Genomic DNA, 10120 nt, shown 5'->3' with positions numbered 1-10120 from the left:
TACCTAAAACTCATTGTTGGTTTGCAAACTTGGTTTTTAAGGCAACTATTCTTGGTTTTGTAAACTAACTGGTTTACAAACTGTCTCTCCCTGCTCAACTGTAAAGTGTGGGAATGCAAAAGCCACCTCTTCTATGTTTCCACGTCTCTGGTATCCACACAGTGGTCGGGACACTTTGGGCGGTCAGCAGATATTTGAGGACTGAAACAACACCATCCATGTCACTAAATTGACAACGGAATGGAAAGTCAGTGTTTCTAATACTGTTGCTGCATAACAAACCATCCCAAACTCAGTGTCATGAAACAACCGTTTCATTATGTTCACAGCTCTGGGGGCCAGGAATTTAGATAGGGCAGACGGGATGGCTTGTGCCTTCTCTACCATGTCTAGGGCCTCAGCTGGAGAAACAAAGACCCGGGGCAACTTAACAGCTGGAGCTGGAATCACCAGGCCGCTCGCTCTCTCACGTGTCTGGCAGGTGATCCTGGCTGGGGCCAGACTGCGATACGTGGCCTCTCTCCACGGCTGCTTGGGCTTCCTCATGGCATGGTGGCTGGGTTCCAAGCGTGAACATTGGCAAAATAAGCAGCCTTGGAGGTCATTGCTGTCACGAGCTCAATGAAATTCAAGAGGAAGGAAAGGAAACTAGACTCCTACAGTTTGAAGGGAGGAGAGCCTAAGACACATTCTAAGAAGAGCATGTGTGGCCAAATTTAGAAAAATAGAATCTGCTACAGTTAGGTAGATATTCTTCTAGAAAAATTAATACCTCTACCCAGACCTATGGAGAGGGACGGCAAACTTGTCCAAGAAAACAAAACAAATAAAACGAAGAAGATCTACTTTTCACTGCTGCCCCCCGCCCCCACAGTGTTCAGAGAGGTCATGAGGAACCTATTGTGGTGTCAAGTGTGGACTGTGTCTATGAGGTGAGAGTGCTCCATTTAGAATAACGATTCGTGGCTTGCGATGGGCCTCTTTCCCATTGAGTGGTTGATCGTTCCATTGCATTTGCTTCATCCCAGTGGTATAGAGTTACTTTTATATGAAGTCCTAAAATAGCTTTTCAAAAATAAGACAGGAAGTTTCATGCTCTAATGAACTAATATAGTAAAATGTCAATATCATTAGCTGGAAAAATAGCAGACAAATGTTTGAGTTAAACTCAGCTATGAAAGTTCTTTTCTTTGGAAAAGGCCTTGTATTGAATGATGCTTAATTTGACATTATCAGGAATTTATAGTCATCACCATTAATACAGCAAAAATGTATGACAAATAAGGAAACGCAGTGTAAAGATTCATGGAATTTGGTGTTCCGGTGGTTTAATTTAAGTTTGGGGCATGTGAACAAAATACAGTGATTATATGAAGTCTCCAGAAGTTTAAAAGTGTATATAAATTTAAAGTAACAAAGTGAATTCAAAGAGGAGAAGCTGAAATGCTAGAGGCCACGCTGACACACCATTATAAAAATCCAAACGGGGTAGTCTCCCACAGTTTCTCGAATTTTTCAATTTAATTTGCTCTTTTAGATTCTGAAAGCGGCTCTCAAAAAACTGGAGACCCATGCTTCCAGGGCTGGGTCAGAAGTGATTTTGAGTGGTGTTGTCCAGAATCTCCCATAAAGCATTTCTTTCTACGCCTCCTGTTTCTCCCAGCTGAGCCCTCTTAGAGGTTAAGGAAGTCCCTGCTCCCATTTTGTTGGGGCCTCAGAAGGGGGCAAAATTTTAGCTCCAGAACATCCAGCCTCTTCCCAAATGCCCTTCTCCAAATGCAACCTCTGGGTCTTATTGGACAAGCACTGACCTGCTGGATCGCCAGGATAAGGAAGCAGACCGAACTGACCTTGGAGATTAAACTCACACAGAGCTAATCCGAGAGTACCTTCCAGTTGTGTAGCCCGGTGGTTTTCAAATCCGCTCTGCAGAACATCTGTACCTCCCACTTGCAGGAAGTAATAATAATAAATAAAATAAATAAATAAAATAATAATAGTAATAAACAAAAGAGGTCATGGGCAAAGTAATGGTGCCTTTGGTTCCAACGTAGAAGGGTCTCAGGATTTGAACATTCTTCTTATTAAGTTGCTGAAAATTATTTGCTTAATTATGAAAACTTTAGAGACTAATAGATCCCAAATTAATGACACATGTTGACTGTGACTTGGTTCTGCCTGGAGTCTCACTATTTTGCTTGTTTTACGAGGCAATTCAGGGAAAGGGAAAAGGGAGAAGCATCGAGAAGGCCATGTCAAATCTCAAGTTTCCACTGAAAAAGATCTCGTTTAGCAGAACGAGAAATATGTGCTCTGTCGCGTGCTCGCACCTGACCGCAGAGAACACTAGAAAATGCACCCTTGGGCTCAGTGGCCATTTCCTAGGGACAACTCGGTACTAAGGAGAGGGTGGAAGAATGTTTGGTTGGCAGAGATACTTTCTGCCACACTGCTTCCACTCTTTGTCAAACATCCACTTTGATTGTCTCTGTAACCCTATATCACTCCCTGAAGTCACGTGCGAATTTATATGTTTGCTGGTTTATCATCCGTGCTAAATAGGTACATGCCACAGGCGCTAAGACTTTGCCTGCCTTGCGCAGAGCCTAGCACAGTGCCTGGGAAATAGGAGATGTTCCCCCAGATGTTTGTCGAGTGAATACATGAAAAATCCGTTGTAGGCAGGCCCCCTCTGAAATGCTAAGTGCAGATCGAGGGACACAAATGCAGAAGTAGCAGACGCATCGGCTAGAGGAGTTGGAATTACTTTTCCACCAAGACCACTCACAACAGGGGAGAGGTAACTGCGCACCAGGATTCTGGAGTGCTAGCCTATTGGGAAGCAGTGGTGAGTCAGGTAAAACCCGACAGATATTTGGTCAAGTTTGTAATTACTGCATAGAAAAAAAAAAAAATAGAGTGTTGAGTCCCTAAATTCCCGGATCAGGGTGGGTAAAGATTTTTCTGTAAGAGGCCAGCTAATAAATATTTTGCGACTTGTGAGCCGTACGGTCTCTGTTGAAACTACTCAACTCTGTCGTTGTGGAATTCGAGCAGTCAGAGACAGCATGCGAGCCAATGGGGACACCTGGGTTCCAATGACACTTTCTTTACCGGCACTGAAATGTGAATTTCATATAAATTTCACTCGCCACCATATTTTTATTCTTTTGATTTTTTACAACCCTATAAAAATAAAACAAAACCAAAAAGAAAAACACAAAAAAACCCCATTCTGAGCTCACGGGCCAGAGAAAAACAGGCAGCAGGCCAAATTTGGCCCACAAGCAGTAGTGTGCTGACCCCTAATCTAGATGGTCGGACAGCTCAGCCTTGTACATATCAGGATTTTTTTTTTCCCAGCTCTCATGGCTACTTTATAAATAACGTTTCATAAAATATTTTCGTGTAACCCCTGGACTTGAGTCTCTAGGGGTGTTTTGGGTTGGAGGGAGGGAATAAGAAGAGAGTCTCCCAGGCCTAAATGGTTAACATTTACATTGCAACATAAATAGTTCTTTGCTCCAGATTGCCTGTGCTATCCATGTAGAATGATTAATGTCAAGAAGATAAAATGATGCAGTCTCTTGAATTTGATTCCAGCTGTTCCCGTCTTTGATATGATTTGTGAATGACATTTGTATTTTTCACTGGTGATTAGTTAATGCTGGGAAGGACGGCCAGATGATAGCTGTCTAGAATTCTAAAGCCAAAGATTTACTTGGCTGGAAAACTGTTCAGTGGAATATCGTTACAACATTTAACGCAAATTCATTTAGCATTTGTCATTAGAAGGTGCTTAACATCAGGGAATGCTAAGCAATCTATAGCCTGAAGAATTTCTTAGACCTTTTGATTATACCATGATTACAAAACAATGGTAACCCAAAAAGGCTTCTAGCCACATGAAGCATTAGTCTTGTTTAGATCGAAAATGAACTCTTAAAGAAATGACTCCATTTTTTCCTGAGAGCCCTTTGTCGGCTTATTCACGGCTAGAGGACACCCCAGGTCTACCTCTTAGTTTAGAAGCCACGGGTCAAAAGTTACTGGGGTCAGCCCACGATGACAGTAGTGACCATTTCTGGAGCCACTAACAATGCGCCAGGCACTAAACTTTTTTACACTCATTTTGTATTCACAGCAGGGCTTTTAAGCATTATGCTAGGCTGTCAGAATATTCTTCCACCCACCGAATCATCGGAAGGGCAGGCAGTTTGGCCTCTTGTTCTCTCTGCAGCCATGTGGCCCCTTAGGTTGTGACTCTCTGTGGATGAGGATGGGATGAGTTTAATCCCAAATTCCTCAACCTCAACCCTGGTGACCTCTGGGGCTGGACCATACTCTGCTGTAGGGGCGCCCTGTGCCCCCTAGGATAGTTAGCAGCATCCCTGGTCCCTTCCCACTAGGTGCCTGTAGCACGCCCCCCCCCCCCCCAGGTTGGGACAAGAACTTTTTTTTTGTCCTGCAGGACAAAATCACCGCAAGTTGAGAACCACTGGTTGAACTCAATCTCCCAGGGCAGCATCGTGCATACAAAGTTGTCCTTGGGGCTTAGCCTGTATCTTCACTTCCTGCACGAGGCCATCTTGTCATGAGTTTCTTTTTAGTCCAGGAATTAAAATGGGAACTGCGTCTGCTTTATCATGAATCCTGCTTCACGGAAAATAGAGTTCATTACAATGTTGGCAGCGGCGGCTGGACTGATTCTTTACTCTGGATCCAAATTAGTATAAAGGAGGTATCCATGTTTTTGATAGATGAAAAGGAGCAGATAATAAAGGAGTCTCTCTCTCTCTCTCTCTCTCTCTCTCTGTGTGTCTCTGTCTCTGTCTCCCTCCCTCTGCCCATCTCTTTGGGATCAACATCTCGGTAACCTTGAGGTCAATAAACCAGCGTTTCCTCTGCATGTGGGATCATGGGCATATTTTTTGTTTTTCTCTGTGCTATTCTTTAAAGTGAAACTTTCTGCAATAACCATATACCGTTTTTTTAAATCAGATACAAATTCCTTTAAAAAAAAAATGGAGTCGCTAACCCACGCTTAGATTTCTAGCTGGTGTTAACAATTTCTTTAGACAACCCGAGCCTCAGCTTTCTGATCAGACACGAGTGAAACTTCTCAGAGAGAACTCGATTGGTGGACACAGGAAAATAGTATGTGTTACTTAATTGCGCACATACAATTAGAGCAACGTCCTGAAAATTGGAAATGCCAGGGACCTGGAAAAATAAACATTCCGTTGCCAGTTTTGAGTTATGTAATATTTTCATTACAGAACAATGGGGGACAGGAACAGCAGTTGCTTTGAATTACATGCTATTTGGGATCAGCAACAGTGGATTAACAAGGTTTTACTACGTTTCAGATGTTTGTCGATGATTGATTGTCGGCTTTCATATCTACATATGCTTACCAGGCTTTCAGGGCACAGGGTCTTCAAGACAGAGGTTATGTTTTTTATTGATTCTGCACAAGGCCAGACCACACCGGAGAGCCCTATAATACACTGGCGGGGTATTTTGACTATTGATAACAGCGCGCCGACTATTTAGCTCAGGATCCCAAGGCCAAGGTGGAAACAGCCCCGGAACAATGCCTGCAAAGGCGTTTTATGACTAAAAAGCCCCAAGCAAGCATATAGCTTTCCCAATCAGCAAAGGCACTTGGCTCCAGCCTGTCATTAAAATGTGGGCACGAGCCCAGCCCCAGGCCCGGGAAAGCAGGCCCCCTCCATGAGCAGGCTTCCCTGAGCAGTGCAGAAAGCCCTGGCTGTGGGCCTCCTGGAAGCCAGGAAGTTTCCTTGAGTGGCCTGGATGCCTAGAGAAGTTGGGAGAAGTGATGGCTTTCAGGCCGGGGCCTGCAGAAGCAGAATTCCCAATTTCTTAGCCAAAGAACATAATCCTGAAGTGGAAAAACAAATGAAACTCATACACACTGAACCCAACGGCTCCCTTTGCTCATTGGCAAGGAAATGGTTGGGAGAAGGTTGCGGACCAACACCGAGAGGGGGCCACACTCCTTCCTTCTTCCTGCGGCGGGAGCCAGAGGGAGCTGGGCTCAGAGCTAGCGGGGTCAGAAGGGTCGATCCGTCGGTGGGTCCCACTGATTGGCAGCGCCCTCTGTGGGCCCCTCTACGCCATCAGGACACATTTCCTTTGGTTCTTAATTTTTGTTTGGCTTCTGGTTCTTTGACCGATGGAAGCAATCGGATTTCTTAACCAGAATTAAATTGTTAAGTCCCTTATTGCACAAGGGAGGAAACGTTCTCAAGTAATTTTCATTCAGATGAAATGGGGATAAACTGGTCTTGAAATAGAAGGAAAGAATTAAAATAGTAACTCTATTCCCAGGTATGTTTTCCTCCCGTAGGAAACAGTGGTTTAAAGTTTATGGAGCAGGTTAATGAGTTGGAGAACCTTGCCTTTTGGCCCCTGTCCTAAAATAAGACTTAAACACACTTCAAAAATATACAACACTTCTCATTAATGGTGAATAAAGAATTAGGGTTTGAGTCAGAATGCCTTCTGTAAAGGCAGAATGATTCATATAGTAACATGTAGTAGAAATGAATTTTTTTCAGAAATGAAATATTTCATTGATTAAATGATTCCTGGAACACCGTGGGCAATTATTTTCCTTTGCTTTTTCCCTCGTGCTCTTTGATATTTTTCACAATTTTCTTCCATCGATATACAGGACCGGACTGGAGAAAATGGACTAAATCTGAGAGTTGAAAAATTGATGTGGTATCAAGAGGGCCTTTCAAGAAGCGGAGTGCTGTCAAAAGTCTAGAAAAGGAAAATTAAAAGGGCTTTTTTTTTTTTTTTTTGGTTTTTGCTTGGAGGGCATGGGATGGATTGGAGGACTTTTAAGCCTGTTCTTTTATTCTAATTCTGTTTATCTTTCGTGGCTCCAGAGCGGAAGCTTTGTCCTCCTGTCTAATATTAAGTTACTGGGAATGTGTGTAACTCGAAAAGCTGGGCATCTGTTGACTAGTGACAGTAAGTTGCTTATTTTCTCTTGCTGTCACTTTTCATTCAATCAGATCTCTTGGATCACCTAAACCCACACATCACTTCCTTTTGTTCTGCATGAGATGCTGGAGGCCGGAAGCACTACGAACTTCCGGGCTATATGGCGGCAAATGAGAGCAGGTTAAGCCAAGAATCAGTAGTGTGATTCTTTTGATCTTGAAACAAATTTGATTTGAGTACGTCCTATATAAATCTATCATGGACACCCTCCCTCCCTCCCTTCTTTTGTTTCCTTTCCTTCAATTTTCCTTCCTCCCTCCTTCAATCTTTCCTTCCCTCCCCTAAATCTCTCTCTTCCTTACTTCCTTTTGGTAGTAAACATCCACTGAAGACATGCACCAAACTAGCAACTGCATTAGGCACCAGAGATAGGAAAAGATAATAAACACAATCCCAACCTTCAGGGAGTTTACAGCCTAAGAGAAGAAAAAGATCCCTCAGGGGAAAGCAGGCAGAAATTTGTGGATTCTTCTGAACTGCATAGGGAAGGAAGAAAGGAAGGAAAGAGAAAATATGGTAGCTCTACTTTGGGGCTAGCATATTCTTTCAAAAAACAGCCCCCCATGTTCTCTGTAGAATATGTTTCCAGCTGGTAGCAAAAACAAAACAAAATAGAAAACCAAAAAGCTATTCTCTCAAGTTAGCCTTGGGAAGAGAAGCTTAATGTAATGACAGCACAGTGATGGTGTGGCCGCGACTGGGGGCAGGGTCTTCCCTGGAGGTCTGACGTGGAAGGTGAGGGTGCCAGGATTTCCTGGGCTGTTCAGAAATAATCCATATTTGCAGTGCAGAGAAATATTGTGAGAACTTAAATAAATTCCTTTCAGGTATCTTTTAAAACTCACATTGTAACTTCATTCCCTTTTTTTTTTTTCAAATAATAATCTGTATAATATTATCAGCAAGTATACAAAAATTCCTTCTATCTGAATTCCACAGATATCTCAAATCAGATCTCCTGGGTATTTGCTTATTGGCAGCTTCCAGATCCAGGGAGAAGCTGGAAGTGTTTCTTCTTCCCACATCCCTGCCTCGCTCTCTCCCGACTTTACTGATAGCACCCTGGGCACACAGGGGACGTTGACCTGTGAGCGGAATGATGGCTGCATTATCAACAGTCACCCTGCAAGTGACACAGTGGCCCGGGAGCAGAGAGGAAGGGATAGAAAATTGTAGGAAGGTGACATGAGAAGATCCTGTGGACAGAAAGAATGGTACTATGAAAGAACATATATAACATTATAACGTTATAATGATGTAACATTGATGTTACGATTGAAGCGCTCATCTAAGCCGGTGGTTCTAGAACAGGAGTGACTGCGACCCCCAGGGGACATTTGGCAGTGTCCAGATATATATTTGGTTATCACAACTGGGAGGAGTGAAGACCAGGGATGTGACTGAACATCCCACAATGCACAGGACAGCCTCCCAACAAGGAATTGTCTCGCCCCAATTGTCCATAGCACCGAGGTGGAGAACTCCTGCTTTCGAGAAAGGACAGCTAGAGAAAAGACTGAGCGACGATGAAATCAGGGCATCAGAAGACTCTGTCCACAGAACAAGTGAGGGGAGGAAGAAGGGTTTATGGGAAATATATTCATCAGATACCGGCTTTCCTGTCCTTTGTCTCCGTGAAGGTAGAAGATTGTGCTTGGCCATCTCATTAGACCCCAAATACATAGGCAAACAAAGTTCGTAATATCCTGCCTAAACTGAAAAGGAGAACTTGACACCCAGACCGTAATTAGCAAGAATGAACAACTTCCTCGCTTTTCCCCAATTCCCCAGGGCATTCGAGCACATTTGAAGGAAGCCACGCTGCTTCCTTCCAGAACTGTGAAGGTGTCATGACGTCAGTCTCCCCGCAGCGGAATTGCTCTGCAACACGAAGCCTGGCCATTCCGCACCGGGGATGTCTTTGACGCTGGGTCTGACGGCATGATGGACAATCGTTCACACTTGTGTCTCGGATGCTGTCGCGAGCTGTGTGGATTTTCGTCCGGTCAGAGCTGTCCCCTGAGGACTTCCTGGTCTCAAGGGCAAAAAGCCTCAGGAAGAATGAGCTGCGTTTGCAGGTCGTCCGGCCTAGTGTGTGCAGTAGCCCTCCGAAGTCATTCAGACAGAAGCCCGAGGTGGTGTTCTGTGATGGTCCAGAAGCGTCTCTTGGGCCTGACTCCCCGCCGGGAGAGGGAGGCCTGTGGGGCCCCGCTGAGCTGCCCTCCGTGCCCGGGATGTTTCCCACGTGGCCATCTGTGAGGACAAGTGTACCCCATCCCTTGCTCAACAAATGTTAGCACTATTGGGACAGTTCTGCCCAGAAAAGGTGGACTGACTTGGAGACGTTAAAAATACCTGTACCTCAGGGCCTAGAAATGGAGCCCCGGGGGTGGGGGGTGGGGGTGGGGGTGGGGGTGGGGAGCAGGCAGCCTTATGGTTCTGGCACCAGGCCCCGCGGCGTCGCTTAATGAGAACGGCCTGTCTGGCTTGCGCTCTGCAGGCTGGTGGGCCCCCGTGAACTCCGGGGTTCAGGGTTCATGCCCCTGGCACTGCCGCTTCCAGTCAATCATGTGAAGGTTTCAGACGTCCCCCCCACCCCCCAACAGCAACAGTCTCCATTTCAGGATGTCCCGAGCGCCAGGCCTGGAATGCGGGGAGGGAACGAGAGGCAACCCATACCAGATGCTGCCATGTGGACACCGTCCCCGCCTCTTTCTGTGCGCACCAACTCCCGGGGGCCGAAGGTCAGAGGCCTTGATGGGGCTCATTGTTCCGTGCTTCGGGCGGGACGTTTCTTCTTGTCTGTGTCTGGCTGCTTCTGAAGCTGACCTGGCCAAGATGGACTCACCCGAGGCTTGACACGGGGATCTAAACCGAGACTATTCGTCTCTGTCATCATCTACGGTAACTTATTTATTGGGTGCTGACAACAGACTCCAAAAAGCAGTAGGCCCAACCACGAGTCTGCATAGCCAACGCCATCTTGGATGGGCCTGCTCCACACTTCCCAGCTCCAGGCCTCGTTTTCCTCAACCGACCCTGTCTTTGCTCTTGCTCTCATTCTTTGGTTGGGGTGGGAGGG

The sequence above is a fragment of the Halichoerus grypus genome, chromosome X (assembly GCF_964656455.1).
Source record: "Halichoerus grypus chromosome X, mHalGry1.hap1.1, whole genome shotgun sequence".
NCBI lineage: Eukaryota > Metazoa > Chordata > Mammalia > Carnivora > Phocidae > Halichoerus > Halichoerus grypus.
This window is presented reverse-complemented; position numbering follows the sequence as displayed.